General features: G+C 37.2%; 1 long non-coding RNA gene across 1 annotated transcript; it reads right to left on the reverse strand.

The window, feature by feature from the left end:
• Window positions 1-1025: 1025 nt before the first annotated feature.
• On the reverse strand, window positions 1026-4030 carry LOC129048741 (uncharacterized). Its single transcript, XR_008511322.1, has 3 exons — window positions 3586-4030; window positions 3053-3362; window positions 1026-1835 (listed from the first exon to the last, which is right to left on the reverse strand). It is a non-coding gene; the product is annotated as an uncharacterized LOC129048741 (long non-coding RNA).
• Window positions 4031-20797: the final 16767 nt, after the last annotated feature.

A 20797-nucleotide genomic window follows, 5' to 3' on the forward strand; every position in this document is an offset into this window, starting at 1 on the left:
GATATTGTATTCAGCTGTGGATATCACACTTTAAGAGGGCTGTTGAGGATCTGGAACCCTTTCACCATCAGGATATAGAGAAGACCCGACAGTCTCAGGAGTAATGATGGAAGTAAAAGGGCAGCTTATTTGGAGGAGATGAACATAACAAGACAGGATATCTGTCTTCAAATAGAAAAGCAACAGTCATATGAAAAGAAGCACATTTACTCTCTGTGGCTCTGAAGTGTCACAGAGAACCACAGGAGAAACACTAATGAAAAAATTTCAGCTCAGTTAAAAGGATCACTTTATAATCATGAAATCTGGTCAGAGATGGAATAAGTTATTTATAAGGGGTGAGCTCTCTATTACTGTGTAAGCAGATAATGGATAGCTTACTAAATTATCTGAACTTCAGTTGCTTCATCTGTAGGATGGGGATGATGATAACTATACCAAGATTCAATACCAACCTATAGGATATAGGTCTTCCTATACTAAGATTCAATAAGATCTTAGCATCTTAGATGATAGTATAGAAAAAATTCTAGCATCATATGAATAATTAGACTATACAAATTCTAAGTTTTCTTCCCAATCAAAGATGCTGGTATATTTAGAGAAAATAATAATTACAATATCATTATTATCACAATATCATTATTATTATTTTCTCTGAATATATCAGACAAATATACATTATATATTTGTATATTTTTATTATTTTAAAACATATTTTCTCTGAATATACCAGACAAATATATAATATATATCATGTATATTTGTCTGGTATATTCAGAGAAAATAACAATAACAATATCATTATTATTATCATCACCAAAAACAACAAAGATCAAAATCCATTTTACTCTCTGGAGAGAAACTGTCCAATACAGTAGTCACTAGCCGCAGGTACTGCTGAGCACGTGAAACATACCTGATCTAATGTGAGCTACGCTGTATATGTAAACTACAGACCAGATTTAATAATTCTTTATGTAGATTACATGTTGAAATAATATTGGGAATGTATTTGAGTTAAATAAAATATACTATTAAAATTAATTTCACTTGTTTCTTTTTATTTGTTTAATGTGGTTACTAGAAACTTTAAAATTACATATGTGGCTGGCCAGAATGGAGACCATTATTCCCAGCTTGCCTCAAGTTAAAATCACTTCCCACATGCACAGTCTTGAGATAGAGCTTTTCTTAGGCTTCTCCACACTCCCTAGGGCAGGTTATGGGCCTACAGGAAACCCAGACCATGAAACCCGGTAGCCTGGGCCTTGCACGAAACCTGACTATAAACCATGACGGGAAACAAACTGTGCTGAACTCAGAAACAAGCCCAAAGAGATCAAAAGGCTTCAATTTCTTAAAATACTCAGCTGAAATATGACCAAGAAATGCCTTCGGATTGGAATTGAACCTACCTACATATTTCCTAAAACTAGTGAACAACTGTGTCACACTGAGCCAACATTAATTGGATTTGGGACCTTGCTTGCAACCAAGTACAAAATATTTACCAATCTTGTGTATTTTGGCTTCTGGCATAGAGACTGCTTTTATAGCAAAATGAGTAAAGTCAGCACTCTTTTCTACTAAGCAAGCATAAATGGTTGTTCACCGTTCACAAGTAGGCGGAACTGCCGTATCCACATTGAGACAACCTGAACAGATGGGGTGACCTTTTAACATGCTGTCAGACTGCGAGGCCGAAGACCTTGAGGTTGAAGAGTATGTCTCTGGAGTCAGAAGAACCTGTGTTTAAGCTGCTGCGTTTCCTGCCGACTGCTGTAGAACCCGATGCAAGTTATGTAATTCTTCTAAAGCCTCAGTCTCTGCATCTATAAAGTAGACATAACACCCACTACTTCATAACTTCATACAGGTATTGCAAGGAGTTAATGATTATATGTGTGTATATATGACACTTAGTATTATGTCTTCTCATCACCCTCATTCTCATTCTCACCATTGTCCCCAATTAGACTATGAGCTCCTTAGGGTCAGGGCAGGCCTTCATTCAGTCATCATTCAACAACTGTCTATTGAGAGCTGGCTGTGTATCATTTCTGTCCTGGGTGCTGGACATATGGAAGGGACAAGACTAGCAAAGTCTCTAAGCTGTCAGAGTTTATATTTTACTGGAAAATCATACATTAACTAGTTTGCAAATAAATACATAATTTCAGCAATAATAAGTGGTAAGAAGGAAGACAGAGCAGCATAAGGGAGCAGGGGAGGATGTGGAGGAGGATGAGGGATAGCTTCATCAGCAGCAAGCATGCCAGGGTGGCTCCTCTGCACAGAGATTTGAATGAAGTGAGGAAGAAAATATGGAGAAGGTCTGAAGGAAGCATGTTCCAGAAAAGGAAGGAGCAAGTACATAGCGGGAAAGAGCTTGGTGCTTTGAAGAATAGCAAGAATGAACAGAATTGGTGAAACAAACTGGGCAAAGTGGGAGATGTGATCAAACGGTTGGTTTTGGCAAGATAGAAATCACTGGTGACCTTGACCAGAGCATTTCTAACAGAGTTTGGGGATATAAATGTGACTGGTGTCAGCTAAAGGGAATATGGGAAGGAAGGAGTTAGAGACAGATATACCATATTACATAATACACTCTTTTGGAGAGCTTTGATATAAACAGAGGCAGAGAAATGGGTCAATAGCTAAAATGGGAGCTACTGAAGTGAGTTGTCTGTGATTGAGAATGATTCTGTAGAGAAGGAGAAACTGTCTCTGCAGGAGAGAGAGGGAATAACTTCAGGACAGCTACAGGAGCAAAGTCCTGGAGAAGATGAAAGAGGACAGGAGCCAGTTCATAGGGAGAGAGCCTGGCTCCTGGTAGCAGCAGGAAGTGTTTCTGCATCCAACAGAAAAACAGGCAGAATATGTGGGTTTGATTGCAGGCAAGGTTGTCAGTTGGTGGTGAGTAGATGAGAAAGGTTGTCAGTTGGTAGTAAGTAGATGAGAAAGGTTTGATGGCTTCCATTCTCTTAGGAGCGAAGGGGGGCTAAGAGGGAGGAAGGAGTTGTGGAGGTCACAGTTGCCATCTTACCTCTTGCATTGAAAGTGGTGCCTATGCAAAGGCTCTCAGAAGTCTTGCTGACTATCCAAAAGAGTTTCAGCTATATGACCCACAGGAAGAGAAAACACCCACTTCCCTTCCAGCTTTCTTCCCACCTTTCCCCTGCCTTTTTATTCTCTCCTGCACCTTCTGAGCTTGGCTCATGCAGTTGTCATTTCAGCTCAGGTCAACAAACACATAGGTGCTTGTTCCATGACATGCCTGTGCTGAGTATGGCCATATGAAGTTGAATCCATTGACATAGTTGATGCCTGCTGAGGCCACCCTCTTGTCCAGCTGTCTAAAAAGTAAGCAAAAGGTTACAATCCTGAAGATACATGCTTTTGTGAGGGTTCTAATGAGGGTGCCCTAGCCATTTGGATTATCACTGAAGAAGTTTCCTGACCTGAGTCTCCATCCCTCTCCAAGTGTCTCTGCCCTTGTCTTCTCCAGCCATCTTAATTGTCCCTCACTTTTAATGCCTTTCTCAGATCCCACCTCCCCAGTCAAAAGTGATCTCTCACCATCCTGAGTTTTTAAAGGACAGGTCATGGTGCCTCATCCAGCTGCCCAATACCAAGTCCGTCCCTTAGGATAGGTGTCACTGGTATCTGCAATTTGCCTCCAAGCCAGAACTGTGGATAGGAAGGTTCAGAGCTCTCCTTGCAGCTACCAACTCAGCAGTGTCAGGGCTGTGGGGGAAGGGTTACAGTGCGAGCTGAGGGGAGGGGCCAGGGTTAGGATCCCATCCAGATTCTTCTTGTGCTGCTCTGTGGAGCTCTGCTGAGTGCTCAAGTTTCACTTAAGATGCTTGAATAAAGAACTGGAGCTGCTGTCCCGTGGGGAGGCCGTGGGCAAGGCAAACATGCTGTCTGGCACATTCACTTAAGGGAGAACAAGGATGAGGGTTGTACGGCTGTTTTGCAGGATAAATCACCAAATCACTTGCTTGTTTTCAAGTAAGTAAAACAGGCCAGAGGCTTTGCAGAGGGTCCTGAAGCCCAGGGAGCATCATTAAAAGAGCTCTGGTATGTGTTTTGCTCAAGCCATGGCAAATACTTACTGTGTTCCCTTACGGATATAATTTTTAAAACATGCTTGGAAAGGTCCGCGCACATCCATACAATGCCATTGACAAGGGCGCATGGGTTCTTTCTGCCCCCTAACCCATGTAAGAAAGGCAGTTTAGCCTGAGCATGCTAGGGAAGATTATTTCCTCCCTTGTTCACCTTTTTCTGTCCTTCTTTGTCTTCTCCTACCTGACAAAAGAAATGCCTCAGAAGAAACCATCAGGCTTGAAAGGTTAAGAATAAAAATAATATGGAAAATTATTTTCTGAGTCCAGTTCATTTTGAGATTAGACTAAAGGTATAGACATTTGGTGTGCTGACTTTACTGGCATGATAGCCCAGGGCTGGGCGCCAAGGGTGAGCTCATGCAGTAATTTCTTTACCTACACAAGACTGCAGCTAGAAGCAAAATGCAATCCAAATCACTTCACTAAATAGGCTATGAGAGTGTGAGGCTGAGCCAGTCTTTCTTTAAAACTATAATTGCTTCTCCGCCCCACACCCTTTCTCCTCATCCAAAGGCATAGGATAGGAATTTCCATGCCATTCCCGAAACATTTCAGATGAAAAAATATTTTAAGTGGTGGAACATGACAAAACTGTCCAATGGATATGAAGGTAAGTATGTAAATTATAAAATCCACTTCTATCTTGTCCTGAAACAACATAAAAATGATACGCTTCTTATCCAGATAGAAACTAAAAACCACTACTGCTGCAACATTCAAGTAATCTGCAGTAAACGCTTGGATCTCCCTGAACGTGTACAAAGCCCCATTCAGGTGTACTAATTCCCAACCAGGATAGAAAGGAGTAGATTATACTACCTGCTTCACATTGCAGTCTCCATACTGAAAGTTGACATGTTTCTGTGATTTAAGTATCCAGAAAAATGGGAATATAAAGTGAAAGTCACATCTTTTTTCATATTCCTTTCTGCAGAAAGCCTTTGGTTGTCCTAAAATGTGTGACTTTGTTTCTCATGCTTCTCACAGCCACCTTTCTGTAGCTTGAATAAATACTTTTGTTTTCTGAGACATATCCTGAGGTGCCTGAAAATATAAGAACCTAAGAATTTAAGTTTGGGTACCTGGCATATAAGAGGTACTCCATAAATGACTGTTGGATAGTGAATGTATGAATGCATGAATTGATCATCTTGCATATTTTACGATAATGACTACCTAAAATCATATAAAGGTTGCTCTCCCTGAGATAGAATACAAAATAAAAATAAAAAATAATATAAAGGTAGCATAAAAGTACCCATTCTTAGACGACAGATCAATTCTAGACCATGAAGAGCAACATGGAAGTGTGTCTGTGGTATGGGGAGCAACATAGAGGATGCCCTGCCATCTCACACACTCTCTTTTGGTGTCGTTTTAAGAGTCTCAACACAGCTCCAACCATTGGCCTGACTTAACACACCCAGTTTTCTGTCCTTAGGGGCCACATCTGAGGTCTGGTAGGAGTCAAACTTTCAGAAGAATTAAGTTTCCAATCAACATCTCTGTAGAAAAGCCTGGGGCTTCCCTTTCATAGTCTCATGGTCTTCCCAAGTGTCTATGATAGTTTCCATTTTATCCACTGAGGCAGAAAGATGCTCAGCTGACTCTATCTCTGCCCAAGGGCTATGTCTTTCAGGAAGAAGGACAAGGCCTTGGCTAACCACCTCTGCCCTCGCCCTATAAGATCTTGATTCCCATTGGTAGAAGGAAATGCAGACCATTTTCTCTGTTTAACAGACTTGGGGCTCTTGGCTCGGTTACTGCACTGTCCATCCATGATGAACAAGAAAGGTCTCAGGAAGCCTGCTTAACAAAGTTAATTCTGTGGATTCTCTCTTCCTCTTACCTTAATGATTCCTTGAGTGATTCCAAAGCTTCCTATGTTGATTTTTTTAAAAAAACAAAAAGACTTATCTAGTCCAGTTGAAAAGCATAACCAATTCACTCACTGTCTCTTCCTCACATCTCCTCCATGAGCTGGGCTTGAGGAATTGGAGTGGAAAGCAAGCCTGCTTATTCCTGTTTTTTCCTACTCTGTCTCCTTAGAGATTGGGGGAAAGGGTAGTCAATATCTGGTTCCAGGACACCTTTCCTAGTTCTCTTTTCATGGCTTAAGGTGTATGGTGTTTGAGGCTGCTAGTGAGAGCAAGGAAAATGGAGTCCCTGGTGGTGGTCCCTGCCTGATGGATGAATTATTTCACTCATACTGACCATGTGGCTGGCATCCTCTGTGTGGCACAAACATTTATGCTTGGCCCCTGGAGGGTACGTGTGTCTAGTCCTTAAAGGGTCTGGTAGGTCTCCCCACACAGCCCAGTTTCCTCACACAATTCAGGTCTATGCGTTGTTCTAATCAGGAAAGAGTCCCATAGAGGCAGAAACTAGTTCTGAACACGTCACCATCGTGAGCTGTGGAATACAGTAGCTGAGGCAATTAGCACTGTAGTTAGACACAGAGGTCTGTTGCATTTTCACCACTTACTTAACAACTCTGAGCCTCACTTTTTCCATCTATAAATCGGGGAAAAAGATGTTTATGGAGTTATAATGAGAAGGACCATGGGCTTGTGAAGTTTCACTACCTGGGTTCAAATCCCAGATCCAGTGGTTAGTTCCTACATGTGTAATATTAGGTAGAGCTTACTTTTGAGACTGCTTTTTCATCTGTAACATGAAAATAGTATTTTTAACTCTCTTGTAAGGAAGACATAAGAATTAAAAGAGTAACAATATGGAATGTTATCTGGAACAGTATGTGAGACAGGGCTGTGTCTGTTATTGTTATTAAATATGCACAAAAAGTGCTTAGCTTGAAGCCTGGCACCTGCTAGCTGTAATTACGGAGCTGAGAAGGGAATATCAAGTACTAGGCCCCCGCACTAAGGTTGGTATTAACATAGAATATGCCTCTCCTTACTCTCTTGCTTGGCTTTAAACATTTCCTTGGCCCTTGCCAATGCTCTTTCCACCATGTTCATGCCTCTTTGGATTTGTCAGCTTCCTCAGGTCTGCCTGAGAACTCAAGAGCCTGCACAAGCCCAGGCTGTGCTATTTCTGCCTTGGGAGCCAACCCTATCCAACTCCGGCTGAGTTACCTCCCCTCAGAAATAATCCACTGTTTGCCCAGAGGGCAGACCTCTGTTTATCCCGTAGTCAGACTCTAAAGGCTTCCACTCAGCAGATTTCCTCTCTGTCTGAGAGCTCAGGCCCAGTCAGTCATTGGTATTTCTGCATCATCCCCCATGTGGGATCAGACACATATCTTAGGCAACTGATTTGTCAGCAGCCAGCCTTGTACTTTGAGTTGTTTTTCTAGTGTGGATATAAATTAATACCTCTTCACCCACATTCTCAAATTCAGACTTCCTTATGACCAAGAGGCCTAATAGCCTCTTCATTGTCTGAACCATGCCTGCCAGTCCCGCCTTATCTCCCCTGAACTCCAGTCAAAACAAATGACAGATACAGAAGGCACCATACTCCCCATGCCTCCAGGGCTTCACAAATGCTTCTCCTTCCTCTGCACGGAACCTCCCTCCCTGCCATTACTTCCACCCCTGATGAGCTTCTATTTATCTTTCAGAATCCAGTTGAGCTTGTATTCAGTCTTTTAGAACTTACCCTCCCTGGGACCACTTCAGAGTGTTGCCTTTTATTGCTTTCCCAGTTGGGTAAGGCACTCTTCTTGACTCTCCCCTACATTGTGGCTTACGCCTATTACTATGTTATGTTTAAGTTATATTTTGTCTTTCCCACAAGACTGTGAATTCTTTACAGGCAGTTATTTATGTTGCATAACTCTGTATCCCTACTACAGAGTCTGTAGCAATACACTTGTATAGAGTTGGTATTAAACAAAAAAATTGAACCCTGAATGAATTTTCAAGATGGCTGCCTAGGGTAGTTCTGTTGACTTGTAGCTCAAAGAACAAAAAATAAATAAAAATAAAAAAAGAAACTGATCTCCACCATAGAACTCACTAATGTACACTGGATACCCAGGGAAAACAAAGTGAGCTCTCCAGCCATAGAGATGGCTCTGTGAAGAGGTACACAAACCATCATGTCATGTCATTCTTTCTTCTTTCTTGAAGTTCCAGGATTCCCTCTTTTATCATTTCTATTCCATGTATATAACTTTCTTTAGCCATTCTTTTAGGGTATGTCTCCTTGTGATAAATTCTATTTGTTTTCCTTCATCTGAGAATGCCTTGATTTCTTCTTCATTTCTGAAGGATGTTTTCCCTAGATATAGAATTCTGTTTTAAAATTTTTCTTTTGGCACTTAAAAAAAGTTGTATCACTTTCTTTTCAACTTCATTATTTCTGAAGAGAAATTATCTGGCATTTTAATTGTTTTTCCCCTGTAGGCAATCTCTCATTTTTCTCCGGTTGCTTTCAAGATGTTTTCTTTGTATTTAGTTTTCAGAAGTTTGACTATGTTGTGTCTTGGCATGGATACCTTTGGGTTTATCTTGTTTGGATTTCACTCAGCTTCTTGAATCTGTAGGATTAGGAATATATTTTTCCTAAATTTGAGGAAATTTTGGTCATTATGTCTTTGACATTTTTTTCAGCCTTACATTCTTTCTCTCTTCTTCTAAGACTTCAAGGATATCCATGTTAGATATTCAGTTATAGCCTTTATGTCCCTGGGGCTCTATTTGTTTTTGTGTAATTTATTTTCCCTGTTGTTCAGATTGAGTAATTAATGCCATTGTTCTATCCAAAAATTCACTGAATCATCTTTCTGTCCTTTTAATTCTACTGTTAAACCCATTCACTGAGGGTTTTTTTTTCAGTTTTAAATTTTTTTAGTTCTAAAATTTCTACTTGATTCTTCTTTATGTCTTTTATATAATTGCTTTTACTTCTTTTTCATTATTTTATGCATGTTTGTAACTGGTCTTTCAAGAATTTTATGATAGTTGTTTTAAAATCCTTGTCAAATAATTCCACATCTGTGTCTTCTTGGTGTTTGCATCTGTTGATTGTCCTTTTTTATTCAAGGTGTAGTTTTCCTGGTTCTTGGTATAGTAAGTGATCTTTTCAGTTAAAATCTGGACCTTTTGGGTGCTATGTCATGAGACTCTGAATCTTTTCTTTCGTCTTCTGATTTAACAGGCTTCCTCAGACACAGTGCTGGTGAAGTAAGCAGTTCAAGTACAGCACAAAAGTAAATTTACAGCTTTAAGCGCTTAACTAGAATAAAATATCTAAAATCAATAAACAAAATTTTTGCCTTAGGAAGTTAGGAAAAGGAGAGAAAATAAATAGAAGAAAATAAATATTAAAGATAAGAACAGAAAACAAACACTATAGAAAATTAACAAAGTCAAAAGCTGTTCTTTAAAAAAATCAATAAAACTGTCTAACACCTAGGCAGACAAGAAAGAAGAGAAAGAAAGAAAGAGACAGAGAGAAAGGAAGGAAGGAAGGAAGGAAGGAAGGAAAATGGAATCATCATTACCAATCTGACAGATATTAGAAGAATAATAAGAGAATACTGTAAACAGTATTAGGCCAAAAAGATGACAATTTAGACAAAACAGGTAAATTTCTTTGAAAACACAATTTATCTAAACTGACAACTAAAAGAAAAAATCTGAATAGTGATATATCTATTAAAGAAATTGAATTCATCAAAAATATTCCAAAATAAAACTTCTGGTTCCAGATAGTTTCATTAGTAAATTAATTATATTAAAATATAAGAAATAAATAACACCAATACTACTGAAACTTTTTCTGGAAATAAAGGATAAGAAAACATCATTCAAATTATTTTATGAGGCCAGTATAATTCTAATATTAAAAACTGACAAATACATTACCCCAAAAAAGGAAATTTAAAATCAAAATTTCTCGTGAATATAAGCAAAAAATTAACAAAATAATAGAAAATCAAATCCAACAATTTATAAGAAAGTCAATATATCATGACCAAGTTTATTTTAATAAAGCACTAGCTTAATACTCAAAGAGAATTTATTCAATATCATTCACTATAGTAACAGAATGTAAGACAAAACTCATGCAATCTTTTCAATAGTTGCTAAAAAAGCAATTGACAAAAATGTAATATCAAATCATAATAATAAAAAAACTTAGTGAACAGAATATCAAGAAATTTCCACAAACTGACAAAGATATCTACAAATTACTTATAGTTAATATCATATATAATGACAAACTGAATACTTTCCACCTATACTTGAGAATAAGGCAAAGATCTATGCTTTCACAATTTCTATTCAATATTGTCTTGGTGATCCTAGCCACTGCAATAATAAAAGAAAAGTAAATAAAAACCCTCTACAATACAGTAATTAATACACAAACTACCTGATCTGAAAAAAGGAAAAAGATTTGCATAGACATCCAAAGAAAATACATGAACAGCAAATCTACACAGTAAAACATGCTCAGTATAGCGAAGTTCAGACCTGGGCTTCAATCCTGACTGAAATTCCTCACAAATAAATTATCAATACTAATAGAACCTACTTCTTAGGATTTGGTGAAGGACTAAATTTAGAATTTGAATGATATGAAGTGCTCAGAAAATGCCTATCCCATAGTAAGTTGGTTATGGTTATTGTAATTATGTGGACCTCCTTGCCTGGACATTTCACCTGGGAGAACTTCTGACAATAGTGCCTTTCTTATGGTGACACAAATTGTACTTTCTAACCTATCCTAGGAAAGAGGAAGGCGATGGGTTGGGATTGGGGGTGAGGGGGCTTGGCCAGCTTGAGTCTTGACATGCTATTTTGAGCATTAAATGAAATAATCCTTGTAAAGTGCTTAGCTGTGTGCTTGGCACTCAGGCCATACTCAATAAATGTTAATTAGTGCATATTTTCTTCCAGATGCCTAGCACAGGACTGGGTTTATAGATTGTGCTATAAAATTATTCCTGAATAAATATATGGTATTTAAACTTAAACGTCAATGCACAAGAGATGGTGTCTCTGGCTCTCTTGCTACAGCAACTAGCAGGACCCCCAACAGCACCCGCACCAATTCACTACATGCTTAATAGATATTTTTTAGTTTCCTCTGAAGAGGAATAGGAAGAGAATATTAGTCAATTGTAGCCACTTGGCTGCAAATTTTCCACAGGAGCTGAGGTTAGAGGTTTAGTGGCAGTAACACTAAATGTTTCAAGCTTTCTTAGAAAACCACAATTACATTGATTACGCACTGTCAGTGGAACATTCACTGGAAGTCACACCCCTGCGAGGGACTGAGTGGTGATGAGCTTTCTTTAATCTGTCCAAAAAGTCTCCCTAGGTTTCTCTCATCAGAAACTGTCAATTGAGAAAGTGCAGCCCAGGGTTAGGGGGCTGTCTGTGGCTACAGAATGCAGTGAAGCTAAGAGGCCCATAAGGGGATTAAATCTGTGACCTGCTCCTCATTAGCACAATGTTCTAGCTGAATGGGAAATAATGCAGACTCCTTGAGTGTTAGCAAATACTGACCTACTTAGATATGAGGATAAAAGCACACATTTTCCCTTGGACATCAGCACAATCTGTCTCTGGGAACTGAAAGGACAGAGAAAGCCCTTTTACAGGGAATTTCTGGGTCAATAACTCTCATCTCATTCTCCTACAGTAATTACTGGATTATGTTCCCCAATTATTCTCCTATCCAATAACTGCCTCTCTGCCTACCCACCCATGTTCCAACAAGTATTAGACAATGTGTCAGGCCATTTGAGGCTCCTATGACATCAGTCATCTTCATACAACTAGATCCCCCTGCCTAGAACATTTCCATCTCCCACCCACCCCCCCATCCCCACCACCTTCACCAACACAGCCTCTGCTCCTGGCCTCCACTCATCTGGCCAACATGTGCTCATTTCTCCTGTCCCAGCAAGCTGTCCTGGAAGCCTTCAGGAATTCTGACGCCCAGATACAGATCCATCCATGTACACCTCTGCACACAGTACTCTCCCATCACAGTACTTACTGTGTTGTACTTCCACGGTCTATGTTCTCTCTCCCCAATCCCCAACACTGTAAGTGCCTAATGCAAGGCCTATGTCTGGTGAAGAGGTGAATCCTATCTACTCTGCGCCTCGCCTAAAGTAGGAATTCAATAAATATTTGTTGAATGAATGGATGATGAAAGGAAATCCCAATTTTCCTTTTATATATTAAACTTCCTAAGTGATGCTAAATAAGATCTGAAAATATTAAATAGTACTTACATTCAACCATCCTTAAGGGAACCCTTAAGTCTTGACATTTGCTGAAGTAGGATGAAAAAGTGTTTTAGAATCACACAGGTCTGAATTTAAATTCCTAGGTGATCATTAACTACCTGTGTTTCAACTTTTCTAAATGAGAATAATAATACCTACCTCACAGAGTTACTGAGAAGGTAGAATAAGATAAAATACGTGAAGTTCCTGCTACTCAAAAACATTAGTATGTTATCTCTTTCTATTCTCTAATTAATGAGCTTTCTCCTGAATTTCTGTCTGCCCTATTCATTGTACACTAAATACTACATTTTAATACACACACACACACTCTTTCAAGTTAATATATATTTACATATATACACATATGCTCTTTCCATTAACTTGTAAAATATATGTATGTGTGTATATGTGAATGTGTGTGGTGTGTGTGTAGACATATATATATATTTGCTTTTGTATACTTTTTTCAATTAACTTGGAAGAGTGTATGTATATGTGTGTGTGGTGTGTGCTTGTTTGTGTGTGTGTGTGTGGTGTGTGTTCCTCTAGCATATCTGTTTATATATTAAACTTTATAATAGACTTTCCAGGCTTATTGTGAGAGCATTCGGGAGATAATGTAGAAAGGCAGATGAGCTCCCTATACATAGTAGGCAATCAGTTCAAATGTTTTCCTTCCTTCTTTCCTTTCTTTTTTCTTCCTTCCATGTTTTTTTATTCCTCTTAGCAGACGTATTCTCTAAATATTGATTGATTTATTAAGAGATTATATCCTTTATTCAAATTATATCCCAGTTTACCTGGCACAGAGAGGGCACCTGTCTTGGTCCATTTGGGCTGCTTTAACAAAATACCATAAACTGTGTGGCTTATGAACAAGAGAAATTTATTTCTCACAGTTCTGGATGCTAAGGGTGACAACAAGGTTGAGTTCTGATGAGGGTCGTCTTCCAGATTTGACTACCTATTTCTTGCTGTGTCCTCACATGGTGGAGGCAGTGAAGGGTCTCATTCTGGCTCTTTCATAAAGACACTCACGCCATTCGTGAGGGCTTTGCTTCCATGACCTAACAGCCTCCCAAAGCTCCCACCTCCTGATACTACTACCTTGAGGGTTAGAATTTCAACGTATAAATTTCGGTGGGACACAAACATTCAGACCATATCAACAGTCAGCAAATAACTTATCAAATGTTTCTAGAGTAAAAACAAATAATAAAGTACTATTTTCAATGTATCATTATTATGGATATCCACTACATTTTTAAGGGTCAAAACAGCTTCTGAACAATGTGAATTCTCCTACAGTCTTTAGTCAACAATAACCACAAATATTTCCCTTCTTTAAAGAGATTTGAGGATGAGGTCCTCACATTACCTTCTCAATGAATATTCAGTGGAGCAAAGGAGGTCTTCTTTACAAGATAAACCTTATTTTGGAAATAATATTCTTATAAGAACAACATTTTTATATCTGGAGAAGAAGCTTTGGTAATAAGATACAAGGTATGTTCAGATAATCAGATAATCTCTGAGGTCTCTTTTAGGGAAAGATGGGTCTTTGCTAAGAATAACACTATCCTGATGACAACGCAGCTTCTAAAAGGTGAGTTTAAGCTTGAGGGTGTTCCACATTGATTTTGTAAAAACTGATAGAAGCATTCATATTCTGAACAAATAAATTACATTTATACAGAATAAAGAGGGACTGATAAAATCAAATCACAAAACCCAGTTGTCTTTTTTGGAGGGATGGGTGGGGGGAATAAGCATATACATTGGAGAGAAGTATGATGTGGGGTTAGGAAGGAAGGAATAAAGTAAGGATGGTAAAACATTTTGACCTTGGGAATTCTTTCAAATTAATTGGTATTTTTATCAAACTAATATCTGCACATAAGAGCAAAATTTTAAAAATACTCAAAGACATAATAAAAGATAGCATAATAATAAAATAATACATAATACACACAATAAACATAATAAAAAGAGCTCTAGCCCTCTTCACCTTCAAGAGGCAATCACTTTCACCTTTTCCAGCTTTTTTTAACAGCTTTTTTTAAACCTAGTATTGACCCTCACATTTCTAAGCAATATGCTTAAATGGCTGCATTTTTACTTCCATCAAATTCTTCTTTTTTAAAAAAAAAAACTATATATTTTTAATAGAAAATAAGTGCAGATGTACAAAATCTAGAACAAAAGTTTGGAAATGAACTAAACATTTAGTCTAGTTCGACTAGTTAAACAAACTATATGACTAGTTTGTTTCCATTTTTTGCTCTCACAAAAACACATTGCAATCAATATTCTTATGTATATATTACTACGCACATATTCAAATATATCAGTAGGATATATTTTTGAAAGTAGAATTTTTGTCAAATATTATGTGTATTTTATATTAATAGTTACTGTCCAATTGTCATCCATTGAGGTTATATGAATTACAATTCCATTAGAAATATTAGAACAATTTTTTCTCTACAATCTTGTCTACAGATTGTTAGCACATTTTTTGATAATGGTAAATTGTCAAAATGTTATCTTGGGTTTAATTTGTATTTCTCCTACTATCTGAAAAGTTTAGCATACTTTCATATGCTTAGAAATCATTTATAGTTACTTTTTTATGAAGTATTTATTCATAGATTTGATTCTTTTTGAGGATTTTTAGCTTGCCTTAAGGGAAAGAGAAATTTACACATCAGGAGAGTATCACTTTGTGATAAAAATTACAGTTTTTTTTCTTTTTTAACTTTTTATGTTTTTCATCTAAAAACATTGCTTTTAATGTAAACTTGTCATCTCTTTCTTCTAAAACTTCTACATTTTGATTCTGCTATGTATTAACTTACCAATTTTGACATTTTTTTTTTCTGACACATGGTCTCACTCCATTGCCCAGGCTAAAGTGCAGTGGCATGGATCACAGCTCACTGCAGATTGCAACCTCAAGCTCCTGGGCTCAAGTAATCATCCTACCTCAGCCTCCCGAGTAGCTGGAACTACAGGCCAGGCCACCACGTCTAGATAATTTTTTGTGTTTTTTGTAAAGACGGGTTTCTCCATGTTGCTCAGGCTGGTCTCGAACTTCCTGAGCCTAAGTGATCTGCCCACTTCAGCCTCATGAAGTCCTGGGTTGACAGACATGCACACTGAGCCTGTCTGCTGGGTATAGAATTCTAAGTGGGAAATCATTTTGACTCAGACTTTTGATGCTTCCTCCATTGTTAGGATAATATTGCTATTGAGAAGACTGGTGCTATTTTGAATACTATATTAATACATATGACAGTTTTTTAAGACTTTTAAGATATTTTTATATTTGAGGTTCTAGAAAATGTGCCTTGTCTGGATCTTTTTTTCCATTCACTGTATGAGGTACTTAGTAGGCCCTTTCTTTCTGGAGATGTCAGTTCTTTGAAATTTTCTTATTTTTTTTAATAATATTCTTCTTTCCATTTTCTTTGTTCTTTCTCCTGAAACTACTGATGGTTGAAAGGCTTCCTAAATTTAAAAACTGAAAACTTTTAAAATTTTTCTTTTCTCTTTTAATTTCCATGTCTTTAACTTTTATATTTATTTCCAGGAAATTTTTATCAATTTTTTTTGACCTTTATATTTGAGTTTTAAACACATTTATTTGAATTTTTAGTGTTTTATTTCTTTTTTTAACATAGGAATTTCTATGTAAGCAATCATATTTGCTGTGAATAGGGACAATTTTATTTTTTTCTTTTTTCTTCCTTCCTTCTTTCCTTTCTTTCTTCTCTTTTCCTTTTTTTAAAAATTCTTTATTGCACCACCTAGTGCTTCCAATACAGTGTTGAATAAGAGGGATAAAAACACTTCCCTTGTCTCCTTTTTAATTCTCAATCTTATGGGAAGCTATTCAGTTTTTTACCATTAAGTATGAAATTATTTGTTTATTTTCATTGATGCCCTTTCTTAGATTGAAGAAATTGCCTTCTAAATCTAATTTTGTAAGAATTGTTATCATAAACGGGTTTTTAATTTTCTCAAATTGTTTATGTGCATCTATTGAAAGGATCATATAGTTCGTTCCCTTATTTCAGATATGGTGAATTACCCTGATTTTCAAATATTAAAACCATCTTATATTTCTAGAAAAAATAGAAATTAGTCATGATATATTATGCTCTTTATATATTTATGGATTCAATTTGCTACTAATTTTTAAGGAGTTTGTACCTATATACCTGAGGAATATTTATAATTTCCTTTTCTTATAATAGTCTGTCATATTTTATTTTAGTGTTATGCTTGCTTTCGACATGAGTAAGAAGGAGTTCATTAAGGATTTTTTTTATCCTCTGTTTTCTAAAAGAGTTTGATTAGAGTTGGTATTATTTCTTCCTTAAATGTTTGATAAAATTCATTGGTAAAACTATGTAGACCTGGGGTTTTCTTTGGAGATATTTTTGAAAATGAATTCAATTTGTTTAACGAAAATAGGGATATTTGTTTTTTCTGTCCTACTATGTCAATTTAGTAGGTTTTGTTATGTAATTAATATGCCCATTTCATCTAGGTTGTCAAATTTATTAGCCTTAAGCACTTCAGAATAGTGCTTAATTTTCCTCTGAATGTGTGAATGATCTGTGGTAATATACTTTCATTCATTTTTGCACTTAATACATTTTTAAATTTTGTTGTTAGTCCTGTTAAAGGATTATTAATTATATACAAATATTTTTTAAAAAACTTATTTTTGGCTTTCTTAATTTTCCCCATTGTTAACCCTTTTGTGGTCCCTCTCTTCCAGAATGTTGCCATTTCTGCCAGCCCTAAACACTCCTGACATCTCAAGCCAATAAGACTGCTGCTTTCTGCCAATCCAAGTTGTGTGAATTGGGGATTGACTTCAGGAAAAAAGCCACTAACTCACAAACGTCACCTAGTACAGTTTCCATCTTTCAAGAGTGGCCTGCTCCCCAATTTCTGCCTAAGTTTGCTGCTCTATAAAGCATTCTAATAGTGAGTGTGTGTGCACAGGGGGGTGTGTGTGGAGGGGGTGTGTGTTTGTGTGTGTGTGTGTGACAGAGAGAGTGTGTGTGTATAGCTTCAGTTTTATAATTGTTAGTTTTGGCAGGGACAATGAGACCAGCTACACTGCCATTACCACAGGCCAGACCTGTTTCTCCTTTTTGTTTTAAAGAAGATCATTGGAATTTCTTGTCTGCATTTATCTCATCTTTCTTTATTACCATTTTGATAAGATTTTATAGGGTAGCAAACATAAATGCATGTTGTCAAGCCCTAATTTTTAAACAACAACCCTTTGGGTATTCTATATAATTTAAAAATATATAGAACTTTGAGAATGGAAGCTAAAAGATATATATTATTTGTCTCAACTTTTGGCAGTCCTTGGAAAACTATGGACTGGATAATTGAAGGACCAATGAAATAGAGAATGTGGCGTTTGTTGAGAAGTGAAATAAGAAAGTGTCAGTAATTTCATAAAATCCATACAGCACAAGTGACATATGCTTAAGTTGAGCCCTGATGACTTACTTATTGCTTACCTTTTTTAGTCTCTTTCCTAGATTAGTAAATAAAGAAAATGATTCTCACTTTCAAGATTAGGAGGAGATTTAAAACTAATGTGTATTAGTTTCTTCACCCAGAGGAGGCATTGAAAAATAATAGCTAATTCTTTCTGAATATTGATAATCTTCTCTGAAAACACTCAGCTTGTTGCACACAGTGAAGCAAGTCACAACTATTGCTAAATTATAACAATTAATGAGAAGTCTAACATGTTGCCCATGTTTCTCACACCACCATATTTTTTCCGTATTATCTCTCAGATATTTTAACTCTCATGTTTTGATTTTATTTGTCATTTTTTTCTTGCATGCTTCTACTTTGGAGTACGTTTCTCCTTACTTTGAGTTGCTATTGCTCTGAGGGGCACCCCACTTGCCTCTACTTTTATATGTCATCCAGAAAAAAATAGCTCATTGATAACAGACACATTTTGGATTTAAAAATAATCTTAAAATATAGAAGCTTTGCTCCCAAAGGCAAGACTGTTGGGAAAATTTCCTTTACAGTGTTCCTTTTGTGGGCATGGTCTGTCTTGAAATTCTGAAGGATACATAAATCCCTTTAGGCTTAAAGGAAGTGACTGGTCCTTAAATTCTCAATTAACCCTCAATTTAATGTGGAGAAAACATCGCACATTTCTCCAGGCATGCTTTTGCAGAGCCATTGGCAGCCCTAGAGGTTGTCCAATGACATAATCTCATTTATGTCCAAGCAATATTTCTACACATGAATGTGGCAAAGCGGATTTTTCTTTCAGAATAAAATACAGTATAAACGTTATCCTTTATTCATTAAAACCAATATTTGCAAAGGAGTAGAAGTCTTTATTTCTAAGCTTCCAAAATATTTAGATACAATGGTGAAATCTACTTAGACAATGACTGGTTCACTAAGCTGGTTTTTCTCTTCTCTACTTTGTAAAATTATCATTTTTTAAGGTCTTTCTCATAAAGTAACTTTGCCAATTAACCCCAGGGAATTACTCATTCCCACCTATGTCATCAGAGAACTTTTTTTCTCTGCTGTGGTATCTATGTTCATAGAGGTTTGCATAGTAACTCAGAGGAAGTATGTGGTCCCTGTATAGTCTTTTCATGATGTACCAGAATCTTGGGTCATCCATCTACCAGTCAGAGACAGGTTTACTATGAAGCTAGCAAATCTCAGCCTTCATGTTCCACACACTTGCATAGGTCCCATTCAAGATGCTGAGAGGAGCTCTAGCAAAGTGTTCAGATAGTATTTGTTTTGTAAAATTTGCAAAGCTAAAATAGTCTAGTCAAAATTGACTAAAACCACTGCCTCTTATCAATCCCCTGTGTGCTCTCCTACACTTTCCCTATTATTAAGACACATTAGAGTAGTCAACAGCATTTTTAATATCCAGAATAGAGGAAGTTGAGTTAGTCATATATTTACTTCAGTATTTATGTAATTCACAGTCACTTTTATGTACAGTTATTTCTGGCTGTCCCAAGTTGTCTTCTAACAATCCTCTTAGAACCTGCTGTGCCAACTCATCTATCATGAGGCAAAGGTGCAACATAAAATATATCCTGCAGTGTCTGGCATTAAAAATATGTGTAGAGTGGAGGAGAAATAGTTGGAAATATGTGGAACAGAATCTAGTCTGTGGAAAATTCTCCCAGTAATCAGATATGAAAAATCATAAGCAGAAGTTCTCATTCTCATCAATACCTGGTCAAAATGGAAACTCTCTCCTGTCAGGAATATGGACAATAATGCAGCATATAAAAAGATAAATACACCTTACATTTTTCATTTCGATGGAACTTGAGAAAATAGAACTAATCAGAATTCTTTTTATCAGAATTCCTTGTAGAACACAAATCTATAGCAGTATTGTAACAGCAAGTGTATCTGTATGTGACATCACATTAGTGTTGATGAAAAAAGCCAAACTGTGTAAAATATTTATTCTGAGCCAAATATGAATGATGACAGCCCAGAGTACTGTCTCAAGAGGTCCTGAGAACTTGTGCCCAAGGTGGTCAGGTTACAGCTTGGTTTTACATATTTTAGGGAGACAGAATGTATTAGTCTGTCTTCACACTGCCGATAAAGACATACCTGAAACTAGGCAATTTACAAAAGAAAGAGGTTTATTGGACTTACAGTTCCACGTGGCTGGGGAGGCCTCACAATCATGGTGGAAGCCAAGGAGGAGCAAGTCACATCTTAAGTGATGGCAGTAGGAAAGAGAGAGCTTGTGCGGAGAAACTCCTGCTATTAAAACCATCAGATCTCAGGAGATCCATTCACTATCAGGAGAAGAGCAGGGGAAAGACTTGCCCCCACGATTCAGTCATCTCCCACGGAGTCCCTCCCACGGAGTCCCTCCCTTAACACATGGGAATTATGGGAGCCACGAGATGAGATTTTGGTGAGAACACAGAGCCAACCCGTACCATAGAAGTTACAGGCAAAAATAAATCAATACATATAAAGTATACATACATTGGTTCAGCCTGGAAAGGCAACATCTCAAAGCAGGGGGCTTTACAGACCATAGGTGTATTCAGTGGTTTTCTGATTGGCAATTGGTTAAGAGTTAAGCTTTGCCTGAAGAGTTGAAGTCAGCAAAAAGAAATGCTGGAATTAAAATAAGGGGGATTGCAGAAGCCAAATTTCTCACTAGGCAGATACGGCCTCTAAGCAGGAGGCTTCAGAGATAACAGATGATAAATGATAAACGACTCTTTTTGGACCTTAACCGGTGTCAGACTCTTAGTGAAATCTTGCCTGGATCAGGAAAAGACATAGAAAGCAAAGGAGATTCTCTACAGAATGCAAATTTCCACTACAAGACATGGCTTTGCAGGGCCATTTCAAAATATGT

This window comes from Pongo abelii, chromosome 9 (assembly GCF_028885655.2).
Source record: "Pongo abelii isolate AG06213 chromosome 9, NHGRI_mPonAbe1-v2.0_pri, whole genome shotgun sequence".
NCBI classification, from domain to species: Eukaryota; Metazoa; Chordata; class Mammalia; order Primates; family Hominidae; genus Pongo; species Pongo abelii.